We start from the raw sequence: 25768 nt of genomic DNA on the forward strand, positions 1-25768 counted from the left end.
CCCTCCCTCCCATTTTCCCCTTACTCCCCTCCCCTATGACTGTGACTGAGGGGACCTCCTCCCCCTGTATATGCTCATAGGGTATCAAGTCTCTTCTTGGTAGCCTGCTATCCTTCCTCTGAGTGCCACCAGGCCTCCTCATCCAGACGACATGGTCAAATATGGTCTTCTTATGAAGATGCTATCACCTCCAGGTGATTTCTCCTTGCCCCCACTTTTCCACAAGGTTCCATCCACAGATCCCAATGTTTGGCTCTGAGTCTCGGCATCCATTTCAAGATGCGGCTGTGTGGAGCCTCTCAGAGAGTAAGTCGCTTGACACTTGTCTCCAAGTGTAGCAGAGTATCATTATTTGTGTCAGAGGTTAGAGATCTCCAGTGGCGGGGGTCTTGGTTGGGCCAGGTATTGGTTGGACCTTCCATCAATCTCTGCTTTATCTGCTCAATTTTTATCCCTGTACATCATGTAGGCAGGGTGAATTTTGAGTTGGTGGTTTGTGGCTGGGTTGGTGTTCCCCTCACTCTACTTGGAGACATGTATAGTTAGAGGGTGTCGTCTTCAGTCTCTAGGACTTCTTCTACTAGGAGTCTCTGCTAGAGTCCCTCTCATTTCCCCGTGGGAGCCTACTAGGAGTTAGGTAGCTTTTTACAGAGATGCTCCTGCCTGTAGTTTCTCTTTTCCCTATAGGCCTTTTGTCTTCCTGCTCCTGCTCCTCCCTGGTCTTGTCTTCACCGTCATTTCACACTGTGTTTTCTCTCTTACTTTATTTCCTCTCTTCAATCACTACCTTTGTCTACTCTATTTCTGATATCTGAGTGAGATATGAGTATCTTTCCTTGGATCCTCCTTGTTACTTATCTTCTTTGGGTTTGTGCATTGTAGCATGTTTATCCTGTACTATATGACTAAAATCCACTTACAAGTAAATACATACCATGAGTATCTTTCTGGCTCTGGGTTACCTCAATTAGGATGATCTTTTGTAGTTCCATCCATTTGCCTGCAAATTTCATGATTTCTTTGTTTTTGATATCTGAGTAATATTCCATTGTGCAAGTGTACCTGTTTCTTTATCCATTATTCAGCTGATGTACATCTAGGTTGTCTCCAGAGTCTGGCTACTACAAATAAGGCTGTTAATGAACATAGTTAAGCAAGTATACTTGTTGAATGGTGGAGCATCTTTTGGGTATATATCCAGAAGTGGTATAGCTGGGTATTGAGGTAGAGCTATTTCCAACTTTTTTAGAAAGTACCAGATTGCTTTCTAAAGTGGTTATACAAGTTTGCACTCCCACCAGCAATGGAGGAGTGTTCCTCTTTTTCCACATCCTTGCCTGCAAATGCTGTCACTTGAAATTTTGATCTTAGCCATTGTGATGAAGGTAGAAAGAATATCAGAGTCATTTCATTTATTTACATATCCCTGATGACTAAGGACTTTGAGCATTTCTTTAAGTGTGTCTTGGCTATTTGAGATTCTTCAGTAGAGAATTCTCCTGTTAGCTCTGTGCCTATTTTTTACTGTTATTTTGTTTGTTGGTGCTTAATGTCTTTAGTCCTTCATACAATTTGTATTTTAGCCCTTTGTTGGATGTAGTGTTGGTGAAGATCTTTTTTCCAATCTGTAGACTGTTGCTTCGTTCTCTTGATAGTGACCTTTGCCTTTCAGAAGCTTTTCAGTTTCATGAGGTCTCAATTATTAATTGTTAATCTTAGAGCCTGAACTGTTGGTGTTCTGTTCATGAGGTTGTCTCAGGTGGCAATGAGTTCAAGACTCTTTCCCCACTTTCTTTTCTAATAGATTTAATGTATCTGGTATTATGTTGAGGTATTCAATTCTCTTGAAATTGAGTTTTGTAGAGGGTGATAAATATGGATCTATTTTCATTTTTCTACATGTAGACATTCAGTTAAACCAGCACTATTTGTTGAAGATGCTGTGTTTTTCCATTGTATGGTTTTAGCTCCTTTGTCAAAATCAAGTGTCCACATGTGTGGGGATTTATTTCTGAGTCTTTGGTTTGATTCCATTGATAAACCAGTCCATTTCCATGCCAGTACCATGCAATTTTTGTTACTATTGCTTTATAGTTGTGGAGAAGCCCTCTGGGAACACAGAAGGCAATGCTGCTATCCAGATGAGACCTGATGGGCTACGGTCTAATGATTGGGGAGGAGGACCCCAATTGTCAGAGGTCTAGGGGAAGGGACTAGGGTAGAAGATGTAGGGAGAGTAGGAACAGGAAGATAAGTGTGAGAGGATTACAATCAGGATGCAATGCGAATAATAATAATAATAATAATAATAATAATAATAATAATAATATAGATTATTAAAAAGAATTGTATTGGTATTTTACTTTCTTAAAGAATAATTTGAACTATATTTTAAGCATGCATTCATATTATTTTAGTCTTCTCTTGCTGTGACATGATATCCTGAAAAAGCAACCCAATGGAGTCATCCCACAGTTCAAAGTCTAGTTCACAATGGCATGAAAGTCTAGGCAATAGGAGTTTGGAGCAGTATGCTGTACCACAGCCACAAAAGATAAGAGAGAGATGCCTCATGCTGCTGTTGTTGATAATGCTTTGTTCCCTTATACAGTCTAGTATTCTAGTGAGGGCTGGTGCTACCCACATCAACTGGTCTTCCTACCTCATTCATGCAATATAAATAATCCTTATAGCTATGAGCTGAGGTATACCCCACAGGGGAGACAAAATTATGTTAAGTTCACAACTAGATTTACCAACACAGTAGGATAAGTAAAAGGAAATGTTTTTAAAAACCTATGAAATAAAAACTCAACTTTTACTTAAAACACAAAACAGTAGTACATAGATTTTCAGCAAAGTTTATTATACTTCCAAGTTTGCTCTGAAAGCAGAGCATAGTAAATGTTTTTGTTTGTTTTGTGCCGAGAGATTATTTAAGTACATTGTTGTTGTTGTAGTTATTAACTTGACTGGAAAATCATATCAATATGAGTAGAAATTTAAAGATTCCATCTAAACAGGGATATCTCTCATGCTAAAAATACATTGTATTGAAGCTGGACGTCTGACTGTATGGTCCTCAGCTGGTTACAGGACTGGTGTTCTTGAGACAAACTCAATGAGACAGGCTTCTTGTTAGAGACACAAGGTCTTCGAAGTCATGCCTAAGAAGTCAAAATGATGCAAGCCCAGACTAGTATAAATGCTAACTTAGAGAACTAGGGAGTCCATGTAGGTGACAAAAACTGACTCTTCTAATTTCACTCAGTTTCTTGAAAGTAATGGATGATGGATATCTGGAATATGAATATATAAAAGCATCCAGGATAAACCCTACTATGCCATACTCCCACTAAAATAATTTTATTCCATGATTTGAATGTTTAGGTGGCACTCAGAGGAAGGAGAGCAGGTTACCAAGAAGAGACTTGATACCCTATGAACATATACATGGAGAGGAAATCCCCCTCAGGAACAGTCATAGGGGAGGGAAATAAGGGGAAAATGGGAAGGAGGGAAGAATGGGAGGATACAAGAGATGGGATATCCATTGAGATGAAACAAGAATAAGTTAACAGAAAATTTTAAAAAAGAAAGTATTTTATATGTACATGTATGTACATATGTATTCCTTTCCCATATAACCACCAGCACATTTGGGCTTATACTCTAGATAATCTCAGCATATGTTCTCAATTGTTTTCAGTCCTTTATTTTATTTTTCCTGACAATGATAAGAATATATTTAGTACTTATGAACTAAATATTACTTAGGACCAAATTGCTTAATATTTAATTATTCACTCAAACAATTTCTCCTTTTACGTAAAAATAGTTATTTTTAGATCAATTCTCAGCAAATGAATTTCATATTCAGTAGTCAAAATGTACATATTCCAATTGCTGTTGTACAACTTATTCATTGTTGTTGTTGTTGATTGTGACAGGGTTTCTTTTTATTACTCTGGCTGTCCTGGATCTTATTCTGTAGACCAGGCCTGCATTGAACTCAGGGATCTGTCTGCCTCTGCATTTTCAGTGCTGGAATTAAAGCCATGGGCCACCACATCTCCTTAAGCAACCTATTTTTTATTGTCTTGCAGACAGAAAAATAAAAATATCCGGGAAGTTGGAAGGCAGAGAGGAAGGAAGCATAAGCTGATCTCCACGAGTGACAATAATTATCCTGTGCCACAGAGATTCAGGACATTCACTGGATAAGCATGTGGTTCCATGTTCCTCTATGCATTTTTGTAGGTTCTGAGTAAAAGTAACCTGGGGCGATGGAAAGTTGTGTGATTATAAAAGAGGAGTGAGGAAGACATTTCATTACTAAGGCATTTCTGGGGAAGAAAATATTTTTCTCTGAAAATATTCATCAATTACTAACTGAACGTTCCTTTAAAAGTCATCTTGTAATATTGCTCCTAAGGTGTATTTGACCCATAACTTTAATTAAGTTGTTTACAAAGAATACATGTTTGTTAGAGCAGGTGAAAGACAAGAATGGTTGAAGAATTTTCCAAAACATTTAGAATACTAGATTTTCCCTTGAAGAATAGGGACACATAAACAGATTTAGTTCTACGTTAACACATGTGGAACAAGGTTCTTTGTGACATATATTAACAGCACATATCATTCTTTTTTATGTAGAGTTATGTGTATGAAATCGATTACTTTATGAATGGCAAGAGAGAAGGCAATGAACTCAGTGAATACAGACATATTAAATAAACCTTGACTGATGGCCTGAGTTCCATTGCTGGACCCATGTGGTGAAATAACAGAACCAACTATAGCAACCTGTTTGGGTTTTGGTTTGTTTGGTTTCATTTGGTTTTTATATACCAGTTCACCACAGTCCCCAAATTAGTAAATGAATCTTAAAAGAAAAGAAAAGGGAAGGAAGGAAGGAAGGAAGGAAGGAAGGAAGGAAGGAAGGAACTAAGAAAAGAAAGAAGGAAGGGCAAAGGAGGAAGACAGTTTGGAAAATTGTCCAGGCAAATAGCTCGGTGGTGAAGGGCTCAAGTCACCAATAATGGCAAGCAATTTTCAGGCCCCCCTACTGGCAGGAGAACAACAAAGCTGGCATTATCCTCTAATCTGCACATTCTCATCTTTGCATAATTGTTTGTGGGAAAAGGGCCCACAAACATGCATACAAAAATGAAGAAATAAGAATAATAAAAGAATTTAGATTTTATATTTAATTTATCATAAAATATTAAACATGAGTCGAGCTTTTCACTCATCTGAAGCATCACGGCTCTTTGTTCAACACAGGGAGCATGGCTTGTAGTGATAGCCTAAAGCAAGCCTCCTCTGAGCTTTCAGTCTTGATAAACTGATTGTGATCAAGGCCTGAGTTGAAAATCAGGTGTTCACTGTAGCAGGAATTTGGTCGGCTTCAACTTCTGTGAGAAACCTTTGTGGCTTTAGTTGTTGACTTGATTGAAACGCATGCAGTGAGAGTTTAAATGCTTAAATGGCACGAGTTTTAAATTAAAGATTTACTGGAATTTTAAATTGAAACATGTCTGTGAAGCCATTGGTAGTAGCATGTGTTTGAAGACAATAGCCCTAGGCAGAGAAAAATAATTCTTTGCCTGCTTGCCAAATCATATTATTGTCAAAACCTGAATGGAATTAGAAGCCCATTCACTCAGCTGTGATGAATTGGAAATGCAATCTGAATTGTTTCATGTTACCTTGTCTCATATGTGTTCAGATGCTTGAATAAAAGAGAATGTCTTATTCCCATTTTGATACGAGTCTATTTTCTACATTCTCTGTAATCATTTGTTATATCATTTAATAAGGTTTGGTTTAGTTGTTAAACAATCATATTTTTGTTAAAATTTTATATATATATTATAAGTATTATTTTACATTCATTTAGTAATTAATTACACAATTCCAAGTATAATTGAAGAAGACTTTGCCATGGAGACTCCGCTACTGTATTGAGCTTGGTAGGTAACTCTAGGTGACTGTGTTAGTAGGCTTCCCAGCTGGTTTCTGTAACATGTTTTCCGAGTACTCAAGTTTATGTTTGCCAATCTGTCTGTCTGTCTGTCTATTCTTCGATTTGTCTGCCTGTATGCCTTCTACTTACTCCTTTATTTTTCATAGATATGAACTTAATAAACTTACTGATGAGCACTAAGTGTATTTCTGTCATAGATCATTCTCTAGACCATGCAGAACAGCTGTTAATAGGTAAGAACTTAGGGTCACACTAGGAAAATCGCCTCATGGGGGGCTATCCAAAATATATTAAACTTTAGTTGACAAAATAAAGGGAGTCAACTGAACATAAATATTACATTACAGTATGATGGTCTTACTGTTCTATGCAGAAGTTTAAAAAATGTTGGTTTTTCAGTAAATAAATGCTTCAATGATAACCTGCTGATCATTTAAAAAAATCAGTGGGTGAACAAGTGATATAAAATATTTATAATGCACCACCAAATTCAGTTGATAAAATACCAAAACCACTTTATTACATATTGATTATCTTGATTTTTCTCTCTTCATTTTTTGTGAATTTTGTAGGTTGATAAGTTTATTTTATGTCATAATATCAAAGATTTATGTGAATCCCATGAAGTGGTGTCAACTCTTGAATCTACATGTTAGTTGTATTTTTCCAAATTCAAAGTGGATGACAGTAAATACAACTGAATATCATTTATCTAAATTATACATTAGTCAGTTAAAAGAAAAAACATATTATTATGTTAATAATAGAAATATTTCTCATGCAATAGATACAAAGTGCACATCAAGTTATCGAAATTTAGCATGGAAAATTGGCACATACTAATATAAAACAATTCAGCATTTCACTTTGGAGGTAAACATTTTTAGTACATTTATTCATAAATATTGAAATTACTACAGTCCTGGGCATATATCTCAGGTCATCAAATATGCTAGATAACTAATCTAACATGAAGTCATACTTTATTCCAATAAATATTGTTTTTATGTAAATTAATTTCTATCTTAGAATCGTATTCTTTTGGTCTGTTGTTATTTATAATATTTCAATCATTGTTTTAACCTTAGTTGTACCGTTGTGCAAAAGAAAATATTGTGAATGATGGTAAAGCCCAAGAGATTAGGAGCTCTTCAGGTGCTCATACCACATTTCAATAGAAAAGAGAGAGTGGCCTAAACAAAGGAAGGGCGTATCTGGAGTGGGTGAGGGTGGGTGCGGGGTGAAACAGTGGGAGGGGAAACTGAGGAGTGGATGTATTTTATGAGAGAAAAATAAGAAATATAAAAGCAAAGATAGAATAAAAACAAAGAAAAAAAGGAAAAACAGAGTATTAAATGCTAGTATTTAGTTTACTTTATTCATTTTATATAATCTACCATCCTGACCCTAAGAGGGTTCCGTCCAGGTAAACATGGGACTCATGCCAAAAAATCAACCTAATCAATATAATACATCATAGACATGGGCAAAACTCCTACCCACAAGTGATGTAATATCCTGTCAAATCATTAATCACCAGCAGCCATTACTCTTACTTATGCAGATTTGTATATATTTTTGATGTACATTTATGAAGAAATTTTAGTGGAAAGTTTTAAAAATACATTTCAGAGTTTATTCACTATTAAATTGTGCACATGTGTATGTAGGCGTACAAGAAAAGAAGTACATAAATAATTAAAAGGAGTGAAGAGGAAAATACAAGCCAAATTTATATCAGCATTTGTGAAAAAAAAAAGTCTCTCTTCAGGATGTGTTAAAGTGTAGTTGCACAGTTTGCTCAGGACTGTTTGAATGCAAAAAAGATCATTAGCTCTACCTACATGTAAAGTGGCTATATATGAGGAAGAATGATAATTATTCTAACTCTTTGCCCTTTCTAAATTTCATGTCCAATTTCTTTGAAGAACAGAGTAGTTTCTTATAGCTGCCCCTTTAAAAAAGGGAGACATACTCTCACTATTAGAAAATTAACACAGACGTTTCAACTTCACCAATTCAAATCACAAATATGCCAGCTTTGACCTCAGCCTGACTACGGTCTCCGCCCATACAAAACTGACAGAAGAGTAAATTGTCCTTAAATTATAAATTACTTTCTAAGTTACTTATATACACTACTACAATAAGAACCACAAATGATAAACTTGTGACAATTTTGTTATATATATATATATATATATAATTTATGATGTGTTGTATAAATTATCATATTAATATAATAAGTAACAATAATTATACATAATTTGATTTCAGCTGTCTTAAGTGAATGTCAGAGTTTTGCTTGTCATTATATTATTATGTAATGACAGTTATTGTCACTAAAGTGTAGTACTTCCTACCAAAGCCCTCCTATTTTTCAATTTTGTTTCCTCTCTAGAATTATACAAACCCTTAGTCTGGATTTTGATAAGAGCGAGACATAAAAGGAGAATAAATTACAAATTAATTTTGACTGAATCATGCTCCTCTCTATTACAGACACTAATTTTGCCTCCAGGGTTCTATCATAATTTTCATATTACACAAATATTCACTATCTCATTTAATTGTCTGTCTGTCAATGAACATACTAAGGAAATCCAAAAATAAATTTATGTGACTCAGTAACTCAACAAGGTATTAATAGCCTTGTGTGTGAGAGAGAAAGCAAGAGTGAGCTAGGGTAAGGGTGAGCATTATGTCGAGTTTGTCCAGGGTAGGTGCTGAAAAATGGGGAGACTGTCTAATAATTAGAGATGGTAAGAACTAGTATTGGAATATAAGATGCAAATTTTTAATCTATCAAGATAAAACCACATAGTGCTCACATTAGCATAGTTCAGCGTATTCAAGAAATTACTGACATAATACTGGAAGTCTCTCTTTGGTTTCTCACATCATTTTCCTTTCTTTCCATCTATTCTTTGTTGCGGGAAAAAGTGATGCAAATATGTGCCCACTGTGATCCTCAGCACAGTGCATCTTTGTAAATATGTCAGAAGTGATCGACTAGTTCTATCTTATATATATACATACTTTATTAGCATTTTATGTTACTAGAAACTGATCAAATATGTGTATGTGCCTGTGAGTGCATGTGTGTGTGTGTGTGTGTGTGTGTGTGTGTGTGTGTGTTATTTAGTGAGTACAGATTCCTGTGGAGTCCAGAAGAAGGCTTTAGCCCCCATGGAGCTCGATTATAAGCAGTTATGAGTCATCTGACATTGGTATATGGAATTTAGCCTGGTCTTCTTGAAGATCGGTATGCTGTCTTAACTACTGAGCTATTTCTCCATCTCCCATCAGTGCAATTTATTTAGCTCAAAAAAAAAAAAAATTCAAACCAAAATGGATAAAACCTGAATTTTGAATTTCTTAATAATAGCAGAATGATTTGCCAGTCAAATAATTTATTTCAGCACAAAACACTTAGAAGATGTTTGGTATATTTTAAAAATTCATCAGCTTTTTGAAGACACTAGAAACTGAGCAAAATAATTCTATTTGTCTAAAAATTAGTTGTAATCTGAAAGATATATAATCACTTTAAAAGGTATTTAATTATTGTAAGAATGAGTTTAAAACTGCTGGAAGCCACATCAAAAAGCCATTTTGTGCCTTAAGCTGTGCTTATACCACCATCAGACAAACGATTATAATACATAATTTTCATTAGGCCCCACAGGCAACAAAATATTTTTTGAACATGACAGAGAAAGTCTGATTATTTTAAGTGAAATAATTTATGTACTGAGTCTTTCAGCTACCTTGTTCAGGATTTAAGACATTATAAACTATTAAACATAAACTAATTCATTAATGTATTAATAATTATTTATATAATATTTTCATGGATGTATTACAAAGAATTAATTTATTGCATTTTATTAATTTGATTAGATAATAATTTTTGCTAGAAGAGTATGATCTCACTGGGGAGCAATATTGGAGCAAAGATTATATCATAGAAAATTTTTACATAAGTTAGTTCCTGAAATGAAAGAGAATGTCCGCATAAAAAGAGAGTATCAAAACAACTCTAGCCAGGACTTAATGTGACCCCTGCCTCTGTTTCTGCACTAACTCTTTTTTATCTTTATTTTTATTATTATTTTTTAATTTTTTACACACACACACACACACACACACACACACATACACACAATAAAATACCTACAGCAAGAAGAACCACAAAACAAATAGGAATTAAATAAATGCTACTTTCATAGTGTTTTGGCTATTTGTGTTTGGCAGCCTTGAAGGAAATGTCTTTCATACCTTTGTGCATCTTAAATTCTGAATGTAAATAAATACTTACTATATCTTGTCATTATCAACTTAAGGTATCTGTATAGACCTAAAAAATAGCGTAAGCCCTGAACAACTAAGCTTAATTGTAAAACTAAACTATCTGGTCTTCAACTCCACCAGAGACTTAATAAGGAATAAAAATAATTACGTGAGTATACAGGAAGTAAAGGTTAGCAGCAACTTCCAAAATGAGAAGTTGACAGAGATAATTTGCTGCCTGAACCCAAAATTCTCTGTAACATTGGAGCATCATCTTCAGTCTTCTGGCCCAATATATCTGACAGACATATTTATGAGGCAGAAACTGTTGTGGACTTCCTCACCCTGTCTTGGCAGAGTTTGACTGTTGACTCTGCCTACAAGTTTGAAAAGAAGGAAAATGGAATATAGAAATATATGAGGAGGATAGGGTAAAAAGTATATTAGTGAATCTAATCCTCAACTCAATGCCTTAATTGTTACTCTCAAGGTTATTTTTAATTCACAGGTATAGAATTTTGAATGTAGATGCAATATAAGTTTAACTTTAGATACAGTGGCACAGAATTCAAATTTAAGATTGTTCTTCACACAAAGTATATATATTTCTACTCTAATATGTGGTATTTTACCCATATAACTCAAGTATAATACAAGGTTTACTTCCAATACTTTGAAAGTGCTATTGCAAGCTGTTTAGGATCAGTAAGCTATAGAAGTTAATTGTTGGCTGATGAAATCATGGTCATATCAATTACTAATCTATTTTTAATCATAGGAATAGATATCCTAGGTGTAATGGATACATATGATTCTATAGAAAGATAAGGTAAAATAGATACGGTCTTCCAAAATGTCAGGGACATACATAATATGGCATACACTCTTTTGTCTCACTCAAGCTATTTATAAGTCTCAGGCCTGTGATGCAAGATGTTGACTTTCTGTAAGGAATCAGGATTCAAGCATCATACAATGTGCTGCTTCCCCTGATCTCTAATACCATAATAAATGCTTAAAATTGTATAATTGCAAACTGAAAAAGTTGCTCAGAGTTTGTGAAGTGTCAGGTCATCACTGACTATGTTGCTTTGGAGTCTGTAGCAAGACACTATGGCAGGCATCGATGGCAATCAAAGCCTTTCAACCTGTAGCTAGGAAGCAAGTGAGAGGAAGAAAGAATTATGGTTTCTGTCTTCTATTCATATCATTCCCTAGTGACCTAAAGGACTCTTTCCAGCAATATAATAAAACATTTTACTTTAAATGTTTTTGTAATGATAAAGAAGCAGGGGACCAAACCATTAGTACATCAGCTTTTGGATAATACAAATTCTAAATTATATTAATTAGTGAAAATAGTATAATAGTCATAATAAATAACTACCAGAAGGAAAAAGTCAAGATTATTTATGTCAAAGCTTTAGCCTCCTTGAATTCCAGGTTCCTTTGGAGCAAAGTAAATTCAATTACTATCTTTTTTTATCACAGGAATATATATACATTTTAGGTGCAACAGATAGATGTGATTCTATAGATAGATAATGTAAAATAATTATAAAAGGTCTTCAAGAACCTTAGAGACACACAGAATATGACATTTGAAGATGTTTTTATTATTTTAAAGATTCTCTGACAATGAGACAGGTTAATTCCTGACATATCCTAGCCTTCCTCAAAGAGGGTGGTAGGCATCAAAGAACCTCCTTATGAAGATGGCTTCAAATGTGGCAAACAAGCCACTGGGCAAAATATCATCATTTCTACCATAGGCAGAATTCTACCTAAAAACATGTAAGCTTGTTTGCACTAACCTTTTTTAGTGTTTTTTAAAAAATTATTCATTATGTATACCATGTTCTGTCTGCATATGTGCCTGAATGCCAGAAGAAGGCACCAGATCTCATTACAGATGGTGGGGAACCATGTGGTTGCTGGGAATTGAACTCACGTGTTCTAGAAGAGGAGCCAGAGCTCTTATTCCCCTAGGCATCTCTCCTGCCCATTCATTTTTCATTTTATATATATATATATTTTTGAGACAGGTTTTCTCTGTGTATCCTTCACTGTCCTGGACTCTGGTAGACCAGGCTGGACTTGAACTCACAGAGATGCACCTGCCTCTGCTTTCCGAGTGCTGGGATTAAAGAAATGCACCTCCACCGCCGGGCTTGCACTAACTATTTATATTACCAGTACATTTAATTTTTTAGAATATTCAGTCCTCTTAGTGTTTTAATCTTTAGAATTAAACACTTATGTTCTATCAGTAAAAGGCTAGACATATTTAGGGACACATTTTTTGACAGCTGGGGAGTCATAATTACATATCTCACAAATTAAGTCAATATCCAGGGGACAGGGAAGAGGATGTCTATAGTGAAAGGGGTATACAGTGCTCTATGGCAGTCATCAGGCACTAGAGGCATCAGTTAAAATTTTGTTGTAAGGACTGAGGAGTAGGAACAGCCTATTCATTCCTCCATACCTAAGCAGAGTTAAAGATAATCAGGAAGGTTTATAAATATGAATTCACTTAGAAAACAATGTTTTTCTTTTTTTTTACCATTGTCCATCTACTCAACACTCTGTATGAGGAGGTAATCTAATTTTCTGACTTAGAGTTATTCATGCAAAGAATTAACGAGCATCTCTCAGAAATTGAAAAAAAAAATCTTTTCATAGAGTGGGTATAGGACTAAATGTTCTTTACAACATTTTCCAAACATAATTTAATTTTAATAACCACCAAAATTTCAAATTAATTGCTCTGACCATAGGGTTTCTTAAATTATCTTTGAGAAGATGAAATTGACCTCCATTATTTACAGAATATTCTGATTTTTAAAGTCAGAAAACTTTAATGAAAGACTGACACTAAATATTTTAAGACTTGCAAAGTATAATGCCCACTCTATACCAGGCTACTTCTGGAAAACAGCGTTGGACAATAGGTCAAACAAGAAGCAGAAACATGCATGCCTGTGCTCGAATGGAACTATGCATGAGCTCACACAAATGCTGGCTCATGAATAGGAGTTTTGTGAAGCCTGGAGTGAAATACTACTTTTAATACAATACCAATTACTCAGAACTGGTCACTGAAAAAAGTTGATTTAATCTTTTTTTTCTTGTGTTTTCACATTTTTGCCTTGTTTCACAGAAAGAATACTTTTCTGACTTAACAACTTTCCTTTTTACATTATACTTTTTTCTTTTATTAATTTATTCTTGTTACATCTCAATGGTTATCCCATCCCTTGTATGCTCCCATTCTTCCCTCCCTCCCATTTTCCCCTTATTCCCCTCCCCTATGACTGTGACTAAGGGGGATTACCTCCCCCTGTATATGCTCATAGGGTATCAAGTCTCTTCTTGGTAACCTGCTATCCTTCCTCTGAGTGCCACCAGGTCTCCCCCTCCAGTGGACATGGTCAAACGTGAGGCACCAGAGTACATTTTCTCTATCACTGACTTTTCAAAGACAGACTAACACTCATCTCTATTTTTATCTTTCTGTCCTTCTCATCTTCTAAAACTCACTTTGGTCCATGATTAAATTTTGAAGTGATGTAAGCAAATAGATGAACTTCCTAAGACTAGAGTGAACAACTATCATCAACATTACTGCAAAAGTAATTCAGTTTTGAACATGATAATGTATCTAATGGTCAGCGTCTGATAAATTAAACATCTGGAGCAGCAGTAAGCGGTGACAGAAAAACAGCAGGCTCTGGAGCAGAGGCACATCTGGTTATAGGTCATCAGAGCTCTTCACCAGGAAAAAGCAGTCATTGGCAGTAGAGCATGAAGCCTCACAACTTTTATTGGTCTCATTTTGTCCATGCTGAGTAAGTAAGCCTTCTCTTACACTTGTGCTTTCTTGGGATTACAAAGTGAGATGGGGAACTTCCAAGAGTTTGCTGGCCCAACTGCATCTGAGGATTGGAGGGGGGTGGGGCGTGGGAGGGGGAAGGGCAATCTTGGTGATTTGTGGAAGATATTAGTGTGGAGAGATTGATTTATACTCTAAGGAGAATTTTAGTGATTAATGCCATTATGAAACCTACTTTCTTCCATAATGTCTTGATTCATTTGGAAAGAACTTGGTATGGCTGCCTGGAAGGGTTTCCAGCTCTGGAAAATTGAATTATAATAGTTTACTTCTAGGGAAATAAACAAGTAAAAAGGCTCCTTCAGCAACGGAATGGGTGTTTAAATCCTACTCATCCTTTCACTTGTAGCTTAAACATCACTTATTCAAGGTAGCCTCTTGTTTTAGCTACTTCTTTCATTAATGTGATGGAATACATGACAAAAGCAACCCGAAGAGGGACGTTTTATATTTTGTCTCACAGTTTGAGAGCAGCTGCCACTGTAGTGCTTAAGGGAGCTGGACACCTCAGAGAGCAGATTCTGGTGTTCTGCTAGCTTTTTCCAGGCTAGTGCCCAGCACATGGAACGGGTTCAGTCATTCAGCCACCTCTCGTCTTTTAAAACACATGGGGAATTCCAGTCTTAAAGTCTATCAAGTTGCTTGAGAGTGGATTGCACTTTCTGACTTCAATTGTACAACCTACTGTCATGAATCATCCCATGTGTAAGGCAGGCTAAGTTTAATATGCATTTTGTTTCTTGATGTGTACACTTACATGTTTCTCTTCCTAAACAAAAATATACTTCATGAAGTTTCATAATCGGAAGCCCAGTACTTTTTATGTCCTTCTTGGCACATAGTAGGTTCTCGATCAATAATTATTTAATGTGCAAATATGTGAATAAGCAGGTGATGATTAACAAACTGTGAGCAGAAATAACTTCATTTTCATATTCTTTGGTGATTGCTATAGAAATTACTTGTGCGATTATTTCAATGTGTCTGATCAAATCATTACTTCGAGAGCAAATTTGTACTATAAACAAAGTTCCTTTTTAATGAGTCATTTTATATTCAGAAAATGAGGCTGATGTTAATTCTGATGATAACCATGCCTGTCTGTTTGAAAACGGGAATGAGAGATATGATTGCCGAAGTTAGGCCTCTATTTTCTAATTGTAAAAGCTTAACAGTGTTCCTGATAAAAACCACTTCCTCCTCTGTGCCAAGGCTTTGAACTTTCCAGACCATTTGACATGGTTGTTTTGTATTAGTTCATGGTGAGTGCACTTTCACTACTTCATGAAATGGCCCATTTTAGCTTTTTATCACTTGCTGATCAGGGACACCTGTGATCAATATATGTCTTTCCCTGAATTAACAAGCTTTTGAGAAGAGGTAAGACCGGGTAGTAATTCCTCAACGTCAGAGCTCGAAGCAATTCTTACAGGTTATATCGTAGCCTAGACGATATGATTTTAAGAGACCGGATGATTCAGCCAGATTTGAGTTAATTTGTGTAATCAAAAGCAGCTTGAATCCCATATTTTAAACAGGCTATTATGTTCCCAACAATAAAAATACTACACTTTAGTTAGTGAGGAATTAACTTGACTTGTAACTGATGAATACTCAGTAGTCTAGTAAGGTAATAGAGTACTCTGACTGAGTGTACAAAAGTATACATCTCAAGTGCCAGTTAAGTCATGAGGATGAGAAAGAAAAGTGGGGCTAGAACAGACTTCCTGCCTCCAGTAGACAAGAGGAGACGAACAGTGCATGAAGAATGCTCACCATCTGCATTTGGAAATAGATCCTCTCTCTGTAAGAAACTTCCTGGGAAAATTTTTATAATTAGTTAACACTTTTATACAGTCACTAGTCTTATTAATATTTTATAAGTGAATAGTTTATAAAGGAATAGTTTAATGGTAAGAAAACAGTCTTCAATGGCATATTGATATTTTCATTGTTAATAACTCTCTCTGCAGTAAAATATGTTTTATTTCATTTTTAAGAGCCTTGTGCTAATTAGTTATTTCAAGTAAAGTAATAAAGCAAAAAACTTACAGTATGTTTTAATTATATGACTTTATCTTCTGGTATGTCTAGATAGACAAAAGGAATTTTGGTTTTTCTATTGTATATGTTGCAGAACCATCTTTTTCCATTGACTCCCTTGTAAATAAAATGTTTCTACATTAAAAATCCCAAGCAATTTCCTGAATATTTAAAAGGTTTATATACAATGAATGGTGACCCAGCACATTAAGCTGAAAGAAAAGGAGTACGAGAAAACATCAACATCAAACATTGCATTTGTCATTATTATGAAATAGTTGTGGATACAAAACAACTATATAGATGATAGGATGCTAATAATGTAAAAGATTATGTTGTCATCATGTAAGAGTGAAAAAGATATAGAAAAATTCCACTATTTTAAAAATATTTTTGTTATTTTTTATAATTGCAAATGTGGCATATATATTTTTAATAGTAAATTGTGTGTGTGTGTGTGTGTGTGTGTGTGTGTGTGTGTGTGTGTGTGTACCTCTAAGGGATTATGTGCACCTGAATGTGGATGCCTAGGAGGATAGAGGCTTGTGTGTGTGTGTGTGTGTGTGTGTGTGTGTGTGTGTGTGTGTGCGTGTGTGTGTGCGTGTGTGTGTGTGCGTGTGTGTGTGTGTGTGTGTGTGTGTGCATGTGTGTGTGTGTGCGTGTGTGTGTGCCTATGTGTGTGTGTGTGTGTGTGTGTGTGTGTGTGTGTGTACCTCCATAGGATTATGTGCACCTGAATGTGGATGCCAGGGAGGCCAGAGGCTTCAGGCTTTGTGGAGGCTGTTGTGGACCTACTGACATAGGTGCACTAAACTTGGGTCCTCTGCAAGAGCAGCAAAGACAATTAACTGAGGAACCCTGACTTAGGTTTCTAAAATTTATTGAAAATTAAAATAAATATAAACAAAAATTGTGTATCAGTAGCCAAACAATTAATCGTTGTGACTGCTCAAATTAACTATAAACTTTGTATCTAAGACACTTATATACACACTTAAATAACAACTTATCTATGTTTTCTATTATGATGTGAATGTTAGAATATTTTTTTGCTTTCCCAGTGTCTTATTGTTTCAGATTTTTTCAATTTGTTATTTTTTTAAATATATTTTATTAATTTATTCACATTACATCTCAATTGTTATCTCATCCCTTGTATCCTCCCATTCCTCCCCCCCTCCCATTTTCCTCGTACTCTCCTCCTCTATGACTCGGGCTGAGGAGACCACCTCCCCCTGTACATGCTCATAGGGTATCAAGTCTCTTCTTGGTAGCCTGCTATCCTTCTTCTGAGTGCCACCAGGCTTCCCCATTCAGGGGATATTTTAAGTACCCAATTATATACATATGCCATAATAAAAATATATAAAATTAAAATAACTATATTATTTAAATGAATAGTTTATAAAGGAATAAAATGTATTCCAAACTTTTAAATAAAATTTATGGTTAAAAACTTCACTGTATAAGCAAGACATGAATAATAAATACAAAGCACATCTTCTAGCATATCATTTTATAACTTTGAAAAGTAAATCTGTCAAAAATGAGCATTTTCTAAAAGGTTAAATAAATTGTACTTCCACTGAATTAAAGCTGTTGAAAGCTTTTAAAGGTCACTTTTTCATGGGATTTCACTTATTTACAAGCCATATTACTCATCAAAGAACTGTTAGATAGGCTTCATAGATGGGTGAAAATACCAAAATCTATATGGAAAATATGCTATTTAAGACTATGGTTTGCATGTAATATTCCTATATATCAAATTAGTCAATGCTCAGATAGGATTTGGCATCAAAACAAATTACATTTGTCAAAGAGTTAGGTTATAATATGGCAGCATATATAATCCTTTCAACTGACTGACTTAGAGATACATATAATCCAACTGCAAATGCAATCCTTTGTACCTAATGTCAATGCATCTATTTACCTTCATTGTATTTCCTGCCTTCTAGTGTCACTCTCCTAGATAGTTGTTTTCATTTTCAAATGATAGATTATTGGCATATTATCTCAACTGAGAAGATTTTTACATTTCATCCTTTAAGAGGTTCACAGATTAGCCTAAAAACTGTAAAGACTTAGAGGTTAGGGAATAAAATTCACGGACTGTCTAAAAAATTTAAAAGAATTAAAGGAAGTTGATATTTTATAATGAGTTTTCATTATAGATTAGACAAAACCTTTGAAACTGATCGAGAACTGACCAGTGCCTCTCTGAGCGTTTCGCAGATGGCTTCTCTTTGTTTTTACTTCTCTTTATTCTGAGGAGTTCTTCATCACTCATTTGAACATTTCCTGAAATTTATAGGCTGTTTAATAAATGAATTAATCAGAATGTTAGCTTCATCATCACTACATGTGACTATCATTACTCAAGAAACTAAATAAATCAGGAAGCTTTTGCTTTTTGAAATAAACTGATTTTAAGAGCACAGATTACTTGCTAGATTCAAATGTGAAACACAAAGTTATCTCCTACCTTGTGTTCCTAGGGGAAATCTCTATCAGAAGAAAGAAAAATAACAGAATAATTCTCACAAAGATTCTGACACTGCCACTGTTCATGCTCTTTCTTATGCAATACACACTTATGAGGCATCTTTCAAATAAATGTGTGTAGGCTTTCGGACTGGCAGACGGTTCAGTGGCAAAGCATTTGCCACTCAAGGCTAATGACCTGAGTCTGTATCTCTGGAATTCATATAAAAAAAAAACCATGATGTGTCAACATAAGTGTTTGTAGTCTCAAAATATGACTATTGGGAAATAGAAAAGGAAAAGTTACTGTAAGGGAAAGAGCCGATAAATCCAGCAGTGAATAAGAAAGACCCCCCCATGGCAAAACAAAGTAGAGAGTGAGGACTGAAACTCTCAGTCTTCTTCTGTCCCCTTCCTGTCTCTCTCACATACACACGACAAACACACAAGACAGATGGATAGATGATGTGTGAAACTAAGAGCTTTATGTACTCTCTTAGCCTTTCTGTCCTACTATTTATAAATATATACATGCATTACTAAGAAATATTTAGCAATGATTACTATTCAGTAAGAGAAAAATAATAATTCTGCCTTAACTACACCAAGTACTTAAATTTGGCTTTCTAAAATGAATTTTGCTGTAAACAGTATATTTAACAACGACTATAGATCATTTCAGTATTCACTCACTTAAATTTTGACATACATACATACATACATACATACATACATGTATATGCACGCGCGCACGTGTGTGTTTGTGTGTGTGTGTACTTTATTTGTACAGAGGTGTGTGTGTGTGATGTGTACTTTTGCTTGCATATAAGTGCACTCACCCCTGCAAACACTCAAGACTGACATCTGATGTCACCATCTGTTGCTATCTACCTTATGTTGTGATTTAGACTGGTCTCCCACTGAAGCTGAAGCCTAAAGTTTCAGCTAGACTCTCTGGACAACACGGCTCTGGTCCTCCATGCACCCCTCACACACTCAGTTCTGGGATAACATACATGTGCCATCATTTTGTTAATCAATTATATGAGCTCTGATAATCCAGCGGCGGTTCCTTATGCTTCTGTCACATGACCTTTGCAAACTGAGGTTTCTCCAGTCAGAATTTTTTGAGTGTTTAACAGATAACCGTTTGTTAAGTTCTAAGGTTTTTCAAAACCTTATGGCAAACAATTTTGTTTTTGGAAATGGATTCAAATAATTCTACTCTAATATAAAAATAAGTTCAGTTGATTTTGTTCATTTTATTTGCTGTTAGGGACCATGATTATTTAGAGACATAACTGCACAAACATCATAACTCAATATTCATTTCTTCTGAAATTTAAGAAAAACTTGTATAAAGTTAATTAAAATTTTGGCAGAAAAAAACGTTAAATTGAACTAAACTGAATTTTAAAATAATTATCTAATGATTAAATATTTGAATATATTTTTCATTGGAATCAAGTCATACCTATATTTTATCAAGTGTAGTCGAAAAATAGTACTCCTAAAAACAGTAAGGCTAAGAAGATGGGATATAGATAATTATACACGTTATGTATTTTGTTAACTCGACCTTAAATACAAAATCTTAAGTTCAAATTTTTAAATAAAAAGGGACACACATGCTTAGATTCATTTTGGTCATGAGTAAAGTATTACAGCAATCATCTTTTCGTTAGTACAGCAGAAAAGGTTTTCTATAACCATATTTTTCTATGTTGAACAAAAAAGAAATTTTGTTTTCAGATGAATGCAATTATAATTGAGCATTTAAATTTCTATTGTTACATTGGCGTTGATTTTCTTCTTTGCAGTCTCTGGAATGTTTTACATAACAGTAAGGTTTTAGGATGTTTTCTATTTATTTATTTACTTACTTACTTATTCACTTATTTATTCATTTACATCCTGGTTATAGCCCCAACCCTCCTCACATCGCAGTCCCGCCCTCCCTCTCTATCACCCTTCGCCTTGCCGTCCCCTAGTCTTCAAAAAAGGGGAGCCCTCTTCCCATCCACCCCAGCTCTTCAAGACCTATCATGAGTGAGTATGTCCTCTTCCCCTGTAGCCTTGCAAGGTAGTCCTGCCAGAGGGCATGTCAGAGAGAGCCCCTATTCTCCTTACTAGCCGAGCCACATGAAGCCAGAGTTGACCATCAGCCAAACCTTCGTAGGGGTCCCAGGTCCAGCCTATGCAAGGTCCTGCTTGGTGCTTCAGTATCAACAGGCTGCTACGGGCCCTTGTTAGTTGGCTCTTGTTGGTCTTCTTGTGAAACATCACCTCCAAGTCCTTTGCTCCTCCCCGTCCACTTTTCTACCAGGCTCCCTACTCATAGTGCAGTGTTTCGCTATGAGTCTCAGCATCGGTTTCAAGGTGTTCCTGATTGAGCCTCTCAGAGAACAACTATGACGCCTGTCTGTGCGAGAATAGAAGAGTATCATTAATAGTGTCGGAAATTGGTTCTCTCCCACAGGATAGGTCTTGGGTTAGACAAGGCATTGGTTAGACCTTCCATCAATATCGCAATATCTGCTCTGTCTTTATCCCTGTACATCATGTAGGCAGGATGATTTTGAGTCAAAAGTTTTTGTGGGTGGGTTGGTGTTCTCTTTCCTTTACTAGGAGACTTACCTAGTTAGTGTCCTCCTCAGTCTCTTTGAACCCTGCTACTAGGAGTCTCTGCTGGAGTCACTCTTATATCCTCCCAGGACCCTACCCTGAGTTAGGTCTCCAACTAATCACAGAGGCGCCCTTGTCCACAGTTCCTTTCTTCTCTACAGGCCCTTTGATCTCCTGCCTTGCTCTCCCAAGTTATGACCTCATATCCCTCTCTCTCCCTCCCTCCCCACTACCCCCCTTTTCTCTCCCCCCCCATGCATGTGTGTGTGTGTGTGTGTGTGTGTGTGTGTGTTTCCTCTCCTACTTTGTTCCCTCTCTTCAACCACTACCTCTGTCTATTCTATTTCTCCTTCTGAATGAAATTTAAGTAACCTTCTTTGGATCCTCCTTTGGGTCTGTGCACTATAATATGTTTGTCCTGTATTATCTGGCTAAAACCCACTTGTTAATGAATATATACCATTAGTGTCTTTCTGGGTCTGGGGTACCTCACTCAGGATGATCATTTTTAGTTTCATCCATTTGTGTGCAAATTTCATGATTTCTTTGTTTTTAATAGATGAGTAGTACTACACTGTGTAAGAATTTTTTTTTAAATAACCAGAAGTAAAAAAGAAAGTATATTGGAAAAAGAAATCTGATAGCAAGTACTAGCAGATAAGCAGAAAGGAAAATGCATTGAATCATCCCTACCCATAGTCTCTGAAGCTATTTTAATGAATATCTTATTGTTTTCATTGAAAAATATGTAAAGTACTAAGTGGCCCCACCTCATCTATCAGCAGTTCGTGAAACGTTCATAGTTAGTTGACCTATTCCTGGCCATTCTGACTTCTCTCAAGCACAGAGGAATCTGCAAACACTTGATTTCAGGGAATGAAAACTGACTGGGAAGGAATGTTCATTGTAAACAGAAAAAAACCTCAAGGCACATCCCAAAGTACCAGGGTACTTCCATATCTAGCTTAATAATTCTAGCATTCAAGACCTTAACAGCTGCTGTGAAAATTACATAAAACTACAAGTGCTTTGAACAAATATATCTCCATACTAAATGGAACCTGTGCTGAGATCCAGTCACACCTAAGTAGAAGGAAATTAAAATTCAAATAATACTCTCAGTGGCTTTCCACTCTAGGACGGTTCATTTTTTATGAAAAATTTAGGTGGGCCTGAATCTTTAAGAAATGGTCCCATATAATTATTTTATGCTAACTGAATTATGTAAAAAAATTTGTGCCTTTTCTAACAAAGATTATTAGGGGTTAAATAAAAAGAATGCATTTTAAAAGAGGTTCTTATCTTTAATGCACTCATTTTATTGTTCTTACTGAAATTGTTATTGTCCAGGCATGGAAACTTATATAACTTTCTGGACATGGTGTAACTCAAAGTGTAGGACTCTTTTTTAAAAAACAAAACAGTGCAAAACATAAAACCACTATAATCACTCTTACAAAGAAACAGCTTGTACTAAATGCCAGAAGCAACAACATAGGTTTACATTATTACGACAAGCACCCAATATTTACGTTAGCTATCCTGTTAATGGTATTGGTGACATTGCAGTTGTTGTTATTGGTGATTATGTGTATTCATTTAGTGTCACATCTTAATTATTGTAATTTATGAATTTTCACCTTTTCCCTAAGTTGCCAGATGATATGATCATGGACCTCCACTCAAAATATGCTTGAGAAATTTGAACTTACAAAAATTCAGCTCATGTTTTAGAGGAGTAGAATAACACATGTGAAATTGATTAGCAACGAATAGGTCTAATATATGTGTACCGAGCATGGAATAATTATGTACAAAGATATTCTTTAGATTTTGGCAGGAAGCAAAATATACTCGCAGTTAATTTTTTACACAGTAGACCCTTGAATATGAATAGTTAAACTTCTACTGTTCTTTTTGGGGAACACTTTCTCATAAATGAAGTATCCATAAAATTGCAGAATGACTTTATTCACAAGATAGTTGGAAGAGTACTAGGAATTTTCTGTAATGTTCTTCAAAGGAAACACAGTCCCTTTTCTACAAAGAACAAATATTTAAATTTTATACTTTACTTAATTAAAGGAAGGCTTATATTGTTCTGCTTCCACAAAATCGTCAACACCACACGACGTTAACCTATGGGAGAGATTTGTGGGTAGATGCAATAAATTAGAATGCATTTGAAAAAGTACTCATACAATTTGATAAATGGACACAAGTATGTATTTGACCTTGATATTCAAAAGCAGATATAGAATGAAGGCCAACTAGAAAACAATCCAGGTAGCTTTCAGAATTATTGAAACACAGAAATTTATTTCATTAGATGTATCAAATCTATATGTGAAAACACTGAGATAATATAAAGAAAATTATATCACATAATTTACAAATACAATGAACTTACATTTGTCAGTTTAATATTTAAAACTGGGAGAAAAGGTAATAATTATAGAATCCTTTCAGTGTGTAATGATGATGGATATTGTTTTATGTTTCAATAGTGTATTTAACCTTCATAGAAATTTAATTCATCAGTTTTGTATACGTTCATCTTATAGATGATGTTTAGTGTCACCAACTTCAAGCACCATTCAAGGGCACCCTGCAAAGCAGTAGTGGTTCTGAGATTCAAATGACAGTCTGTTGAAAGCATATTCTCTGAAGGTCAGATAAACCCATCAACTTTAGTTTATCATGTTCTCTTTAATAGATAATGACTACTTATGCTAATCCTTCTCACTTCAGAGCACCCTTTATAGAAATAAAAATAAACTCCACTTTGAACAATTGGAATTTGAAATTAACAATGTAATTATCATATAACTAATCCCTTCCTTTACAGTTCAATTTCCTATAAAGTGAAGAGGAAGAATTTCAAGCTGACTATTTCTTAGACTTGGATTGTGCCACCATGTAGTTTAATTTATGACACACACCATAGCTTAAATATGAATACTGAATCCTAAAAATAGAATTTAAAAGAATCCTCTTACTTGTGTGCATACTGAGCTATGAAACAAATATTATAATAAGTAGGCAATGCTCACGTGGGATTCAAAAATGAATATTAAACCGCATGGGTGGCTCTAGCTCAATTCAAATGACCAATATAGTAGAAGCAAGTATTATCAAGACTTAACTCTACTGCAGCAAAAATCTGGTTTATATTTGGGCCAATATACTGATGTATAACTCTAAAACACAATTGTCAACCCTGAAATCCATTGGTAAACAAAGAAAAGAAACTAAAATTATGACATATTAATTATTGGTACATTTATCTATCTATTTATATGAACATAATGAAAAATTAAGCTATCTAATGTATAGCTTATTGGTCTTTTGCAACTGATTTTTACAAATTCTCTTTCTTTACAAAGACTGACATTAGCTCGTCTTCATTATATTCCTTCCTTGTGAGGGCATCTTTTTTTTTTTTTTTTTTGAAAGGCAAGACAAAGCTTTACTTTTAAGTGATTACAAGCACAACAAATAACATGTAACAAGTGGAGTCCTAGCATCTAGTGTTTGGGTTAGGATACAGTAACAGCAACCTTCACAGCATGTTGGCTGTCCTAAACTAGCCAGGAGGGACTATGTAAGGCTGGCTGCTGCTTCATGGAGTTACAAATAGCTATTTATTACTTTTTCAGAGATAACGCCCCTGACCTTTAAGAAAGTGGAAGGGAACAATTTAGTCCCTTTCTTTCTTCAAAGAATTGTTTTTTTTTTCTACTAGACTAATAACAGAAAAGTCAACACTGGTACCTGTTACTTGCATTAACACACAGGTGACATAAACTCCTTAAAAATACAGAGGTAAGAAGATGAAACTTCAGGTATGTACTAAATCTGTACAAAAAGCTAGATGTGATATTCTCAAAAAGTGAAAGGACCTACAACAGCATAGAGAAATAATTTAATGCCTTCCAAAGCAGGACTCGGCTCTGTGGAGGTTTCCTGTCCTATGAGGGCGTCTCCCACACCAGCCCACAGAGCAGTTGCTTCCACCGCCTATCCATTTATGCAGTAGTTCTCATGGATTTCTGGCCGATGTCACACACAAAGGCCAAGAGTTTATCCAGGACTTCATCCCTGTTCTTCTGGAAGTAGTTCTGGGGGATGGTCATCTTCTCCTGGGTCTCCTTTTCCACCTCACTGCTACAACTGCCATGGGACCCCAGCGCAAGCCACTGCACTGCCAGCCTCCCTATCAGCCTTCGCCTGACTACTTACCCTTGAGTGTTCAACACAGCTATTATCCCTCTAGTCAAGGTTTCCAGCTTATAACTTTTCAAATATTTTTCTTTCCTTTCCATGCAGCTTTTATCATCTTCACGTGAAGTTTCCTGCTTATATATCTCATGATTTTTTTAACCTATAAATTGCTCATAGTGATAGATGATAATTACCATATAAGATCATGT

The sequence above is a fragment of the Acomys minous genome (assembly GCF_964271855.1).
Source record: "Acomys minous genome assembly, chromosome: 19".
NCBI classification, from domain to species: domain Eukaryota; kingdom Metazoa; phylum Chordata; class Mammalia; order Rodentia; family Muridae; genus Acomys; species Acomys minous.